This window comes from Phocoena phocoena, chromosome 3 (assembly GCF_963924675.1).
Source record: "Phocoena phocoena chromosome 3, mPhoPho1.1, whole genome shotgun sequence".
Taxonomy (NCBI): domain Eukaryota; kingdom Metazoa; phylum Chordata; class Mammalia; order Artiodactyla; family Phocoenidae; genus Phocoena; species Phocoena phocoena.
In genome coordinates, this window is record NC_089221.1 from 18836677 (window position 1) to 18852578 (window position 15902).

Consider the following 15902-nt stretch of genomic DNA (forward strand, 5'->3'; position numbering starts at 1 on the left):
ATAACCACTGGACTGCCAGGGAAGTCCCTAGTTTTCAGTTTTTTTGAGCAAATACCAAAGAGCGTGACTGCTGTATCATATGACAGGAGTCTGTTTAGTTTTGTAAGAAACTTCCAAACTGTTTTCAAAGTAGCTATACCATTTCTCATTCTCACCAGCAACGAATGAGAGTTCCTGTTGCTCCATCTCCATGCCAGCATTTGGTGATATCAGTGTACCATTTTAATAGGTGTGCAGTGGTGTGTGTGAACTAAAAAACTGTTGCCTACCATATCATTAAATAAAGGATGTCACAGCCATCAAGCCATCACATTACAGCCTCCCCAGTGGTGCACCCTGAGGAAGCTCAGGATACTGGCCCAGATAGCTGAGGTGAATGTCAAAGGAATGATTTCAGTGAGCCCAGACTTTTGCACCTTCACATACATAGAAAATCGCTAAGTTCATTAATATGAGATGTCTGGTTTTCTTTGATTAACAGTAATCTTTTGATGTTCTGACTACCTGGTCTTTTGTTGCAAAAACTCTTATATATCCTGGCCTCTTTGGAACAGTTTTCTCAGTGTTATCTGAGATGCTGTGTCCCAGACTTTAAATCCTCAGAATATCCACCGAATAAAACATAACTCTCAGCTTTTAGGTTGTGCATTTTTTTCACTCGACATATGTTGTTTTAATTGATGGAAATTCAAAAATATTTTAATAGACAGATATGGGATTCTTATCAAATAATTTATTTTTCTCATTTTCTAATATAGAGAAAAATCTTTCTTCTGTTTTTGACATCTGTTATATTGCCCCCTATTCCTATGTTTAGATTTCTTCTCCCACTCATTTCTCTTTACACTCTTCTTGATGAATTTTCTTTTGAATTGAGGCCCAGGCCTTGAATAAGCTCACATTTTCACCTTTCTTTCAATAAAAGTTGTTTTTTGCATAATTACACATTCAAATTTTATTCATTATCATTCTGCTACATGTTTGTGTAATCATTCATTAATTCAACACACATTCATCCAATGCCTAGTTAGTATCTGATACAGTGGTTGTATTGGAAATATTAAAGCTCATAGGAATGCATTATTTAAGGAATTCACAATCTTACAGACTCAACAGATATGTACATAAATAATTACAATATAATAAGTAGCATAATAATAAAATTATAAAATAAAAATAGTTAACATTTATCAGTTCCATACCATGTGACAAGGTCTGCACAGAGCACTTAATAAATATAGTTTAAACTTCACAATAAAGCTATGAAATAAGTTATGGTAGTCTGTTTTGCAAATAATCAGTGAAGAAAATTAAGTACTTTCCCAAGGAAAGCCAATATTTACTAGCTGAGTAGTACTTCAAACTCACAAATTTCAAGTGTCCTTCAGCTAACTATTTGTGCATATATTTTACCATCTGGAAGTGTTTTTTGAAATTCAAATGGATAACCAGTTGATGGAGTTCAGGGCAGTTTGCCTCAGAATGTTCCACTTTGGCAAGTATATTGTTTCCAGATGAAAATGATTAAGACACAACAGACTCAAGAAGAGATTTTTATCTCCCCCTTAATAGCCTAAAGGCATTTAGATAGGGAGTCCACACCAAGAAGAGAGCTATTACCAAAGATAACTTTATTTACATAAGACTTCTCTGCATGGCATGGCATGGCAAATATTTGTTTATCAAACGTATGCTCTTCCCATCTTTCTGTGAATTGTCTTCCTTGCCTTTGAAGCCCCAGGCCCCACCCCCTTCTCCTTAGCTCAGGATGGTATATAAACCTCAATGGCTCCACTGTCTCATAGCCGTTCATGTCTTTGTGGGCTCTCATGTGTGTATAAAATTAAAATCATTTTTCTCCTGTAAATCTGTCTTATGTCAATTTAATTATTAGGCCAGCCAAAAAACCTAAAGGGGAAAAAAACCAAATTTTCTTCCCCTACAGAATTGTAGCATGAGGATTAAAGCTCAGAATTCAGAATATAGCCTTTTAAATTTAGAAGGGAATTTAAATAATATACTACCTTGCTATCTAGTAAAGGAAACTGTTTACCCAACTAGAATACACATTCTGTAAATTCTCTGAGTCTTTCTGGTCACAAATCATTTCTCATATATATAAGTATGTCTAGCCCCAGAATATCACCTTTTTTATGATGAGTTGTCAATAATTGCTTATCAAAAGGACCAAAGAATTACAGATGCATCAGAAATAACTTCACCAATATTTATAGAGCTATTCAGAATACGTAATCTATATGGAATGTTAAGACTTGTTGAAACATGGACACAGTAGGTAGAATTTGGGAAAATAGATAGAGAGAAGAAAGAAAAGCAAAGTCAAATCAGTGGAGAATTTATCCCTCAAACCATTATTATAAGTCTGAGTATCTTGGACTTCGATGTTTACAAGAAATTTTTCTTCACATATTCTCTCTACGTACACACTTTTTTTTTTTTTTTTTTTTTTTTTTGACTGTGTTGGGTCTTTGTTTCTGTGCAAGGGCTTTCTGTAGTTGCGGTGAGCGGGGGCCACTCTTCATCGCGGTGCGCGGGCCTCTCACTGTCGCGGCCTCTCTTGTTGCGGAGCACAGGCTCCAGACGCGCAGGCTCAGTAGTTGTGGCTCACGGGCCCAGTTGCTCCGTGGCATGTGGGATCTTCCCAGACCAGGGCTCGAACCCGTGTCCCCTGCATTGGCAGGCGGATTCTCAACCACTGCGCCACCAGGGAAGCCCCTCTACGTACACACTTTTATCTACATCTGTGACACAATACTCACAGATTTCCTCCTCCATTTCAATTTTCTTTCTAGCCCAAACTGACTTAGTTTTTTCATTGACTTACTAGGTATTTAGCATTTGGGAATATTAAATAAAACAATGGCAAAATAAACCTCATCATCTTAATCTCAAAACAATCTTTCACCTCTATTCTTCTCAGTTATATAGGATAATCATCAACATAATCTATCTTAATGCCCCCCCATCATGTTCCTTGCATCCTGTCATCATAATAGCCACACAATATCATAGATTGTACATAATGTCATTTAACGCGGGATCTATTATTGAATCTTATTCACATCTCCAATTCCATGGCCCAACTTAAAATTACATACCTCACAACTAAAATATTTATTTTGTTGTGATTGCATTGTTTAAGGCATATTAATCTCTATCTCTTAACCCCAGCTCCTTTCCCTCCTCTCTACCAAAATTTTCAGATCCTAGAGCTGTTAGTAATTCTTTTAAGGCAAAAATGTGGCAACATTGTTGTTCTTGCTTTTGCTGTTTTTACTGTTTGAGAAAAATAATTCACTTCTGTAATTGTTTCATATTAAATTATATGTATGGCTTGCATGCTAATGCAGAGAGAAGGCCATCATATGTTAGGCCAAGTGTGGGCAATGATTATTCCTGTAATCAGAATCAAGATGGTGCCAAGAGTTCTCTCAAGCATTTGTATTTGCAGGTACAACTACAACTATGTACAAGTACATGGTACACTTTTTAAAAATCTGAGAAAAATAGGGAAGTTAATCTTTAATTCAATGCAAAAAATAATGTCAGTTATACCTTTTCATTATAATTTCCTTAAAAACTGATTTTTTTTCTTATCTAAGAGAAAACAAAAAGTGACAGGCTAGAGAGCTTGAATCTTAATTCTATCAGTTAGCCATCATAAGGAAACGTTTTTATTATTAAATCTCCAGAAAAGAAATATTTTCTATCCAGTAAATATTTAAGACATAAATTATTCCCTTTCCAAGTGTTAAAGTGAATTGTTAATCTTATAAATCACATACAAAACCTATTTCAAATCATTTCTGCCTAAATCAAATACACCAAATGAACAAATGGTTGAAATAAATTTCATCTAGTTACATTTAGCACAACAAAGGTAGTAGGATAATCGACTTAAGTCAATCTATTGACAAACACCAGGAATTTGTGAAGGAAACAGATTTTCTCAATTATTTTAAACTTATCTTTGATTATAATATCATTTAATGTAAAATAATTTTTCAGTCAAGACACAGAGACTAGTCTGACTGAGTGGCTGTATTTCATCAAGTGTTATCCCCCAAGTCAGAATGCATTACAATGAAACCAATGGATATTAACTACACTTATTCTGGTGATTATTTCACAATATATACATATATTGAATCATTATGTTGTACATCTGAAACTAATGTAATGTTATATATCAATTATATCTCAATTTAAAAAAAAATGGTCACAGATAAGTCACATGGTTATTACCCAGATTTCTTTTTTTTTTTTATGTTGTAGAGAAAACACAGATAGACCTTGGGTAGACTTCATTCCTTTAAATACCAGTTTCCTCAAGGCAGCCCATTTGGGGAGGTTATTATGAAAATTTAAAAAGATAATGCTGAAAGCATTTAGCACAGGGCCTTGTGCATAATAAATGTTAATAAATGCAGCCAGTAATACTCTCAAAATAGACATTTTTGAAACAAACAAACCATAGAGGAAAGGTATTTTTGGCTAAACAATAATGCCATTGTAGCTGCCTCCATCTGACAGTTACATTAGATACTACAAGAGCATCGCACAGGAAGAAGAAATGGAGCCAGGTGAGAAACACCAAAACATGACACGTTTCTCCCCCTGCAATCTTGGACCAGGAAGGATGGATTAAATGACCAGTGGTAGACTGGAAAATATGGCTTTGTCAAAATATTGAAAATATTGCAGAAGAAGAGCAAATTGTTAGGAAGCAGAAACTTCCAGCAAACCTAACAGGAGCACTGTCTGACAAGATGCCCCCTGAAATTTATTTGACCATATGTCAACTAAGGTTATTTATTGAATAAATGATTACATAATGAAAATCGTAAGAAATAATATAATAACAGAAAGATTCAAAGTAGAAAATACCTAACTCAGTAATTTAAAAATAGGATATCAAATAAAACAATAACAAACTAAATTAAAAGTGTAGTCTTATAGAATTTGATAATGGAGGAAACTGAACTATTAATATAATTGGGGTCTCTAAATTATATTCAGAGAACTCCATGATAGAAGCCATATTGCTAAGAATGCCGACAGAAGAAAAAGGAGAAGAAGGAGGGAACGGGAAAGGGATGCGGAGGGGGAGGAAGAAGAAGAAGGAGTAGGGAAAGTAAAAAAGAAGAAAAGTAAAAGAAAAAAAATTCTATGGCTACAAAAATTTCGGAAAATAATTCTTAGTTAAGATGTTTTCCAAGATTTGTAATACCCAAGATTCCAATATAACCAAGGTGCCAATACATTTTACCTTAAATATACCCAAGTTTCCAATAAGTTTTAGCACATAGAAATTTATCTTTGTCTAATCTATCTTTTCTAAATATGTTGGAACATAAAAATCATATTTTTTGTCATAAAGATTATTTAATGGAACACTTGTTTGGAATTGATGATAGCTCCATACTTAGATCATTTGTTACCCCATACATTTTTTAAGGGTAGTAAAATCTCTTTGAATCTTTAGCAACTGGCAGATTGCAGGGTAAATTAGCAGTACTTTCTATACCTAGAAATTTCTTAACATTTATTTTAAGCTAAATTCAAAAATCACTTCCTCCAGGAAGCTTTTCCAGGCCCATCATTCCTGGTCTGGTCTCCTGACTCACATGCTTTCATTGAGCTTCTTACTTTCGTTCCAGAGCCCCTATCACAATTTTAACAAAACAATTAATTATGGTGTCACTGACACCATTTTTCCCTACAGAATGGGAAGAGGTATAAATTCTGACTTAACAATCATTGTATCCATTGTATCCTGTGCTAGATCACAGGATTTGACAGACCGCTCAATAAGAAACTATTACTGACTGAATGAAGACATGGATGCTCAGAGAAGTGATGTGACTATCTCCAGTAGAACCGGTTATTGAGGGACAAGTTTAAGCAAGAGTCCAGATCTAAAACACAACTCACAATTCTTTCTTCTAGTCTTACATTTTCCAATATGGTAGCCACAAGACACTTTTGTCTACGTGAATTTGAATTTACATTAGTTAAATTAAATACAATTAAAAGTTTAGGGACTTATTCAAACTAGCCACATTTCAAATGCTCAGTGTCTAATGTGGTCAATGGAAAGCACACTGGAGAGTGCAGATGAATTTTTCCATCTTTGCAGAAACTTCTACTGGACATCATTGTTCTTATGTGACTCTATCAAAAAAGTGTGATTAGTTCTCTCACAGATCTTAAGTATTAATTATCTCTACTGCAGTACTATACCTAGCTTGGAATTCCTTATTCATAAAGAGGTATTTTATTTTATTTTATTTTTTGCGGTATGCGGGCCTCTCACTGTTGTGGCCTCTCCTGTTGCAGAGCACAAGCTCCGGACGCGCAGGCTCAGCGACCATGGCTCACGGGCCCAGCCGCTCCGTGGCATGTGGGATCTTCCCGGACCGGGGCACAAACCCGCATCCCCTGCATCGGCAGGCAGACTCTCAACCACTGCGCCACCAGGGAAGCCCAAAGAGTTATTTTTTAAAATCCACAAAGAATCCAAAATTCAACTTGAGAAGTAAATTTAATATTTACTTAATTTTTACTTAATATTTACTTTTACTAATATTTACTTAATATTTACTAAATTTACTATTAAATTTAATAGTCTTAATACACTGCTTAAAAAAATATAAACAAGGTAATGCCAAAGTAACAATGAGCCTTTGACTCATCTATGCTAATGACAGACAGTAAGAAATTAGGTTCATTTTGATAGGAGAAATTTAATTAAGACAAATAATTTGACATTGCTTGTGTCCACAAAGCACAATGTAAACTGAGGGTCAGGTTAATTTGGTCATGATGGATAAGCCAAGTAAAGAGACAAAATAAAGAAATACATTATGACCTTGATATTAATTTGGGATATATAAATTGACTGCATTATCTGGTTAATACAAACAATTATTAAAATTGGTAGAGTTAAAGTCAAGGACTTTAGGACAGTGGCAAGGTATATTATACAGAAATAAAAACTGACTCCTTCCTCTGGCAAAGAAAAAAAAAAAAGAAAAACAACATAAGTAACAGGAAAATGTTACTCTCTACATTTTAAGAAAATACTCTTAAAATTCATTCTGTTTTAAGAAAATGTTTATGACATTCTAAATCATTACATAGCACTTTTAATTGTTTAACGTAAGAATGCTTTAATGGGTAGAAATAAGTTTATTTCATTTAGGGAATAATTCAGGGTGAGAAAACAATGAACAATCAATTGCACCAGTTTCTATGTTACAAAATTGAGAATTTTTAAAAACATTTCAAAACTGAAAACTTCTGAGCTCAATGGATACAATATAGACATTTTATCTTTCAAAATACTGAAGCATCATTCCAAAAATAGATCTCAGGGAGACCTAAATCCTGATCCTGTTTAGAGCGTGGTGTTCTTGGAAATTGGCCTTGGAATCTCCTGCTCAGAAAGTAAACACTCAGAAAATCTGAGGTTATCATTTGCACACATCAAATAAGCATGCAGGAAGGTAGATATTCTCCAAAAGTACTAGGGGTGGTGAGAAGGATATTAAAATCCCCATGAAAAAGTCAAGAGTCAGGTTTTCTAAAGAATTTATTAGGCTCCTAAATGTAAACTGTATTAGATAATATAATCTGAGTGTTTAGGGAGCCTGAAGATTCTGTTTATTAATGAACATGTACTGATGTGATAGGGAGCTCTCTGAAGACAATTTCTTGAATTCTTTTCTTATATACATTTACATTTATAACTGTCACCACTGAGACACCAGCAAAATAATAATTATTAATACTGTCTTCATCATTATAGTATTGATGAGGACCAACTCTGCTCAGAAGTTAAAACCCGTATCAGATAGAAGAGGAATTTTAGTCTGATGTTCACCTTTATGAACACGAGACTGGGTTCTTAAAAACAGACTTGTATATTGGAAATTGGTAGAGGATATGTGCAATGATATGCCATCAAAGTATGTGTGGCATGGAATAGGAAGAAAATGTAAAAGAATTTTGTTCATGTGGATTATTTCAGATTGTTCAAATAGTAGAAACACTTCATATAGAAGAAGAAACAGTGTTGTCCTTGAACTACAGTAAATAAGAAACTCAAAGTATGAATTAATGCTCAAGATGATGTTTTTTGATCCAGATTTACTGGCTGTTAATGCAAGATTCTGGAATAGATCTTACCCACAGGTAATTATGATAGCCACCGTTTCTTTAAAACTGGGTCTTATTGGGCTTCCCTGGTGGCGTAGTGGTTGAGAGTCCGCCTGCCGATGCAGGGGATACGGGTTCGTGCCCCGGTCCGGGAAGATCCCACATGCCGCTGAGCGGCTGGGCCCGTGAGCCATGGCCGCTGAGCCTGCGCGTGCGGAGCCTGTGCTCCGCAACGGGAGAGGCCACAACAGTGAGAGGTCCGCGTACCGCAAAAATAAACAAACAAAAAAAACTGGGCCTTATTATCCTCTTGAACCCGTTGCTCCTACAACAAACTACCACCAACAACGTATGTAAAATAACACAGATTTATCATATTAGTTCTGGAGGTCAGAATTCCAAAATCAGTTTCACTGGATGACAATCAATGTGTCAGCAGAACTGTGTTGCTTCTGGAAGCTGTAGGAGCAAATCCGCTCACTTGAATTTTTCCAGTTTCTACAAAGACTGCACCCATTCTTTGGTTTATATCCCCATATCACTCACTCTAACCTTTGTTTCTGTCCTCACATAACCTTCTCTGACTCTGACCCTCTGCCTCCTTCTTATTAGGACATTTGTGATTATATTGGGGCAACATGGATAATTAAGGATTATCTCCCCAACTCAAGATCCTTAAATAATCACATCTGCAAAGTCCCTTTTGTCATGTAACGTAAAATATTCACAGGTGATGGGGATTCGGACATGGACATTTTAGGGGACGGGCATTAGTTAGCCTGCTAAAAAAAGGTGCTTTAGAAAAACAAGTTTCATTTTGGTGAGTACAACTACAGGTATGCAAGTCCTGGTGAGCAGAGCACAGGTTGGATGGCAGCTGGTGCTTTACTCGCTTTTTCGCAGGACTAAAAGAGCACAGCCACGTATGGTGAGTTTACTATTCATCATGTGACTGATTTGATAATATCTGCTACTTGCTCTAAAATCTACCTATAAATATTTGTGAATATATACACGTATGCTTAATTATTCTGCTTTTGCTTTTTCAGGCTCTCTTGGGAGGTAATTGATAGCAACTCCCTGTTGGAAAACTGTTTTTGGGCCTCTCACTGTTGTGGCCTCTCCCGTTGCGGAGCACAGGCTCCGGACGCGCAGGCTCAGCGGCCATGGCTCACGGGCCCAGCCACTCAGTGGCATGTGGGATCTTCTCGGACCGGGGCACGAACCCGTGTCCCCGGCATTGGCAGGCGGACTCCCAACCACTGCGCCATCAGGGAAGCCCGGAAAGCTGTTTCAAAGCCAATAGGCTGATATATTTATATGTAAGTATGTTCCAGGAAGTAATTTGTATAATCTTTCATTGATAGCATTTTTTGTATACCAGATATACAAGTGCTAGAAAAAGAGGTGTGTGGTGATACATGGGATGTCAGGTGATTAAAAATCTACAAAATTGCTTAAAATTCTTTTACATTATTCTAATGATTTAATTGTGAATTTTGACTACATTAATCTAAAACTGTTGAATTGCTTTAATTTGTAATGTATTGTCATTTTTTAATCATTCCAACTGAACATTCATTGAGTAAATACATTTTTGTACTTTCCTCCATTTATTATAAGCACACACACAACTGTTGGTAAAATCATAAATATATTATTTATGTTTCAATATTTTTATTCTAATGTAACCCAGAATGATGAAGAAATAAGAATTGAAAGGAGTATAAACTACAGAAAATCCAGATATCAATATGAAAACATAGATGTCTATCACTGCTTTAATAAAAAGAAATAGTTTTAAATATTTGTTCTTTTTAAATATTTTAATTCACAATTTGATACCTCCAGAATATTATCAGCAGATTAGCTTAAGCGATGATGCCTACCACCTAATTTAAAGGTCTAAGAAAATCAGTTTGTCTCCCATAGTGAATGAAATCACAGCTACTATGATAAAGAGTGGTATATTTTAGCTGTGTTTTCACTCACGGTCCCATAATAAAAACAATGCTAAAAGCTTAAACATTTTATGTTCTCAGGAATATTAATTATGAAAAAAACAATTCCTATAATAATTATCATTGTGAAAATTGATCATTTTAATTTTGAATAATTTGTTCAAAGTGAACACGGTTAATTATAGTCAGTATTCAAATCCAAGCTTGTTGAAAAAGAATTACGGTCCAGATATACCTTCAAAAGTCAATAACTTAACTGTCACCTTTACATTTTTCCTGTGAATGTCTTTCTAGAGGATCAGGACAATTTTCTTCTGATTTTCTAAGTATGATTTCAAACCCAAGTAATTATGTTGTGTTTTCCATGATTTCAAGTATAATTTTGGTTTTAAAATATCTCCTTATTAAACATTCTTAAGGCAAAGTAATTACATAGTTAAAAAAAAGCAACTCAAACACCACCAAAAAAAAAGGAATGATGAATTACTGCTTTCAACGACTGAGTAGTACCAACATCTCAATGTGTACATTTTCTTGAGAATGGAACTGCTGTAAAAAGTAGGGTCTGAATTTCTAGTCAGCATGAGTTTGAGAGTGACTGTGATATTGAATATAGAAATATTTTTATTTATCGTTGTGGGTTAGTGGTGAAAGTTTAAATGCTTAGTTTATGGCTGTAGAAAAAGGAAATGTAAGAGCTCTTTTCTCCCAGGAGGTCTAAAAGTAACAAGAATAGCTATTTTTTAATAATTCTAAGTGACAGACTGAATGACTATATTTAAAATGTCACTTAATTCTTCTCATAGCATGTTATTCGTGATTATTTTATCTTCATTCATTAAGTTATAAAAGACTGAGTAGAGAAAACCATACAGGTACATGAAAGAAAGGGACAACAGTAATCTATAATATTATTACCTTTTAGCACTGGTCTTGCTGACTCTTCCTTCTTTTCATACGTTTTTCCACTTTGACACCCTTCACTTTTTGCTGTCTTTTCCTTTTATGTTTCTGCATGTTAATAGGCAATATTAGTACCATGAGGCACCAATCTGACTGAGGTCTCAGTGGCCTGTATTTATGTCTTATTGTGATACTAGATACTTTCTGTAATCTTCCTGCTTTTTATTTTGTTAATATTGCTGTGCTAAAGCTGAGTTGACTCAGTATAAAACTACACTCCATTTGTGGCCATCCGCTAGGAGAGGAAGTTGTGAGGATGATTAAATCAGGAGTCTTGACAAGGGACACAGAGCCTGGAGCCTTATCACAGATTATCTTTGACTAACTGGAATAGGTGAGAATAATTCAAGGTTTAAAGAGTGCTCCTGTTTCCAAACTTGGGTATATATGACATAATTGAATCACCAGTCTAATCATTTTTAAGTTAGTTATATATAAAAAAAAAAATCCCCCAAACGATTTATTGATAAACATCGTGTAGATGAGACAGAATCTCGAATGCTTCCTCTTCAGTGTCTAGTAATAACACAGGCATTGCATAGGCAACTTTAACTCATGTTCACCTGAGCAGAACATTATTCATCTGGATTCCTTCACTCCTGAAGCAATGCTCATGCCCTCAAAGGTAGATTTAGTGGAAAAGTTCAATGTTAGTTAACATCTACGCATGCCTACAGGAACAACCTTCTACTTTGAAATAGAAGTCTAGCTGAAAAGCATCACTCAATTTCAAATGATTTTCTTATGATTTGTTTCCTACTCATAGACCTTCTATTCAGACTAACACACCAACGCTAACATGTCACTAGGCCACACACTGATGAATCATCTTGTAGAGACGTTCAAAGCAGCTTCGGTAATTAATAACAAATTGTTTGAGTCTAAGCAATACTAGGATGTCATATGTAAAATGAGCACAGAGTGACTTACTTGTTAAATTCTAAAACTATCAAGCAAATAAAAAGTAGAATACCAACCATAAGAGTTGATGCTTTTAAGAAGTCTCAGATGACAGTGGTCAAATACATGGCGTATTGTGAACATGAGACTTTTAAAGCCGTCTTGGAGCTTTATTAATCCATTCAATTTCCATAACACAGACCAGAAAATATAAAGTGATTTTGATTCCATGCTTGCATTTGACTTAAAATATATTCGCAAATTATCACAATCGATGTTACAAATACATTGGAATGAAGCAAAATTATATTCACCCCACTTAGGTTGTATGCATCAATCAATGTTTACTAGAAAAAAATGCAACCTGACTAACTAATGCAAGTTAATTTGACATTACCTATAACCTGAGGGGTTTAAAAGGATTATATTCCAAGTCTGTTTCTGGTTCTAAAGGGTATTAGTTTTCCGAAGTAACAAACTGTCTTTTTCTTACAATACACACACATATAAACACACACATACAGATACGTGTGTATGTATACACATGTACATACACATGTAATATATGCATCTATACGTATATGTGTCTGTGTGTTAAATGCAAATCAGGACTCCGACACATGTAGAAAGAGGATATAAGATTTGAATAATTTCAAGAAAATTTAGAAGAACAATGATGGGATTGAATTGTAACCAGCTCTCAAAGCAAATTAAGGGCTATGAGATTAAAATGATGATTGACAATAGGGATTTTTAATTAAAATAACCAATTAAAATCACACAACTCCTAAAATGAACACTATGCAATAAAAATAATAAGAATCTGCAACTTTATCTTAAATTTAGTTCATTTTGGAATTTTACTGAAACACAAATATGATTTCTGGGTAGTTACTTGCTGTGAATACACACACATTTTAGAATATTGTTGTCATATATTTTATATTTCCTTTGCTGCTTCCATGTGCAAAAACATTAATTCTCAAAGAAAAAAAAGTATTTCAGGGAGAATTTTGCTCTAGTTTGTAGTTGTATAATTAAGCTAATATTTTTCATGCTAAATATTTATCATCTCCATGAAAACTATATTCTCCTTAAAGGGACTGAATGATATGAAAAAAGGCAACATGCCATCCTGCTTTATTCCTAAAGCTCCATCAAAATTGCTGATGCTGTCATACAGTTTTTAACAATTTTTTCCAGTAAAATTTTAGAAAACATGTTTACCTTGTTTGAGAAGAGCTTTTAATCTTCAAGTTGAGAAACTGACTTGGGTAAAGTGGGAATAAACCATAATTCTCCAAAGACCTGTTTACTTTAGCTACTTAACTCAGCAGTTTATTTTGAGACTTTTAAGCAGAATACATTACTGAAAACAAATTCCATTTGAGGAGTATTTCAGATAATGATTTAAGTAACTATAAGTTAAATACACTATTCTTAATATTATCAGCTGTTTCCTTCCATATGAAAAGAATTTTAAGAGAAGAAAAAGACAATTTAGAAATAGGTCCTATACTATTGGGCATCATCCTTTATGAGCAGAAATAAAATATATTATCTGAAGAGTAAATACTATACTGACATTTCCGTAAGAATATAAGAAATGAAAGCCATATTTTCTTCTTTTTTAAAAGGTAAAAAACCTTTTTTTACCTTTTTACTAAGGTAAAAATTAGCACCTCACGTTGCTAATGTCTTTCTAGTTCCAATATATCACAGAAGTTTTTTTTCTTTTGTAAAATAACAAATACAAATTACTTTTAAAAGAAAATAATGTTACATTTCAAAGTATTTTACTAATTATATGCATTGTAGACTGTATTCTCAAGAAGATTCGACTGATTATGTTTCAAAATTAATATTTAGAAGTTATATTATTCTAAATAATAAAATGCTGTTTTTAATGAAAATGTGTAAGTCAAAGACACTTCAGTCACTCTAAGAAGACAACTGAATTAACAAAATATTTTTTAAATGTAAAAAATGCAAATTCGCTTTAGAAACTAGGAAAGAATTTCATACACCTGCTGCAAATACTTCATGAAATTTCTGTAGATGTAGCACAGAGTACAACCAATTCAGGGGAAACACAAAGAATGAATAGATAGGAACCCTACAAAACACTAACATTCCCAAGTAAATGAATAAGGGTAAAAGTGAGATTGAATCCTGGGGCTTAATAAACAGGGTGACCAAGGTAAACAGAAAGGATATGATCAGAATACAGCTTTCTTTCCTCTCATCCTCCACTGACATTGCCCAAGTGAGCCTGTTCTGTGGGATTCTTTCCTTCCTTCTCCTTTGATGAAATCTAAGGCATGTCACAAGAATTCCTCTGGTCACTGTTATATAATTAAAACTTCTGCTTAATTTAGTCAAGAGAAATTTTAGTTTAGTTCAATCTATTTTTGTAATCAATATAACCAGTCCTGTGTGAAACAAAACAAAACTCAAATCATAAGAAACAATTTTAACTGAAACGTTTTCCTTTTTATATCCAAATTCCCTAAACACCTGCAAAGATGGAAAGAGGATGAAAGTTGGAAAAGAAATAATAAGTGAAGGGCAGGAAAAGTCTGCTTTGGCACTGTCCCAGGGATTCAGAATTGGTACCCTGTGTCTAGTTTTTTAAGTAACCTCCATACTGTTCTCCATAGTGGCTACCATATCACCCAGCAATCCCACTCCTGGGCATGTACCCAGAGAAAACCATAATTCAAAAAGATACATGTACCCCAATGTTCACTGCAGCACTATTTACAATAGCTGGGAAATGGAAGGAACGTAAATGTCCAATAATAGATGAATGGATAAAGAAGATGTGGTACATATATTTTGATACAATGGAATATTACTAAGTCATAAAAAGAACAAAATAATGTCATTTGCAGCAACATGGATGGACCTAGACATTGTCATACTGAGTGAAGTAAGTCAGGCACACAAAGACAAATATATGATATCACTTATATGTGGAATCTATAAAAAGGGGTACAAATGAACTTATTTACAAAACAGAAGTAGAGTCACAGTTGTAGAAAACAAGCTTATGGTTACCAGGGGGTAAGGCGAGGAGGGACAAATTGGGAGATTGGAACTGACATATACACACTACTATATATAAAATAGATAACTAGGGCTTCCCTGGTGGCGCAGTGGTTGAGAGTCCGCCTGCCGATGCAGGGGACACGAGTTCGTGCCCCGGTCCGGGAAGATCCCACATGCCGCGGAGCGGCTGGGCCCGTGAGCCATGGCCGCTGAGCCTGAGCGTCTGGAGCCTGTTGCTCCGCAACGGGAGAGGCCACAACAGTGGGAGGCCCGCGTACCGCAAAAAAATAAAAAAATAAATAAATAAAAAGATAATTAATAAGAACCTACTGCATAGCACAGGGAACTCTACTAAATATTCTGTAATGGCCTTTATGGGAAAAGAATCTAAAAAAAAAAGAATGGATATATGTGTATGTATAACTGATTCACTTTGCTGTACACCTGAAACTAACACAATATTATAAATCAACTATACTCCAAGAAAAAATTTTAAAAAAAGAACTGGTACTCTGTAGGCATGAATGGTCTTTGAAACTTGCTTTTTCTCTCAGGTGGCACTGTGTCAGTTCTTCAGTGTCTTCCTTTGCTCTAAAATCACCTGGATATCTTACCTGCACATTCCTCAGTACTGACACATATGTCTTTCCATAGAGAAATCTACAAATCCTTTTAAAGCCTCTTAGCATCTCAGGGTACACTCCTACCTTCTTTCCACTGATCTCTCCTAGCCATCCTCTAATAACCTAGGGTGTCCATCCCTCAAGGTTCCTTGGAAAACATTCACTCATTCCTTGTTCTGATAGATGCTGGACAAGCAGGCAACCCCATTCAAGCTATTTCTAT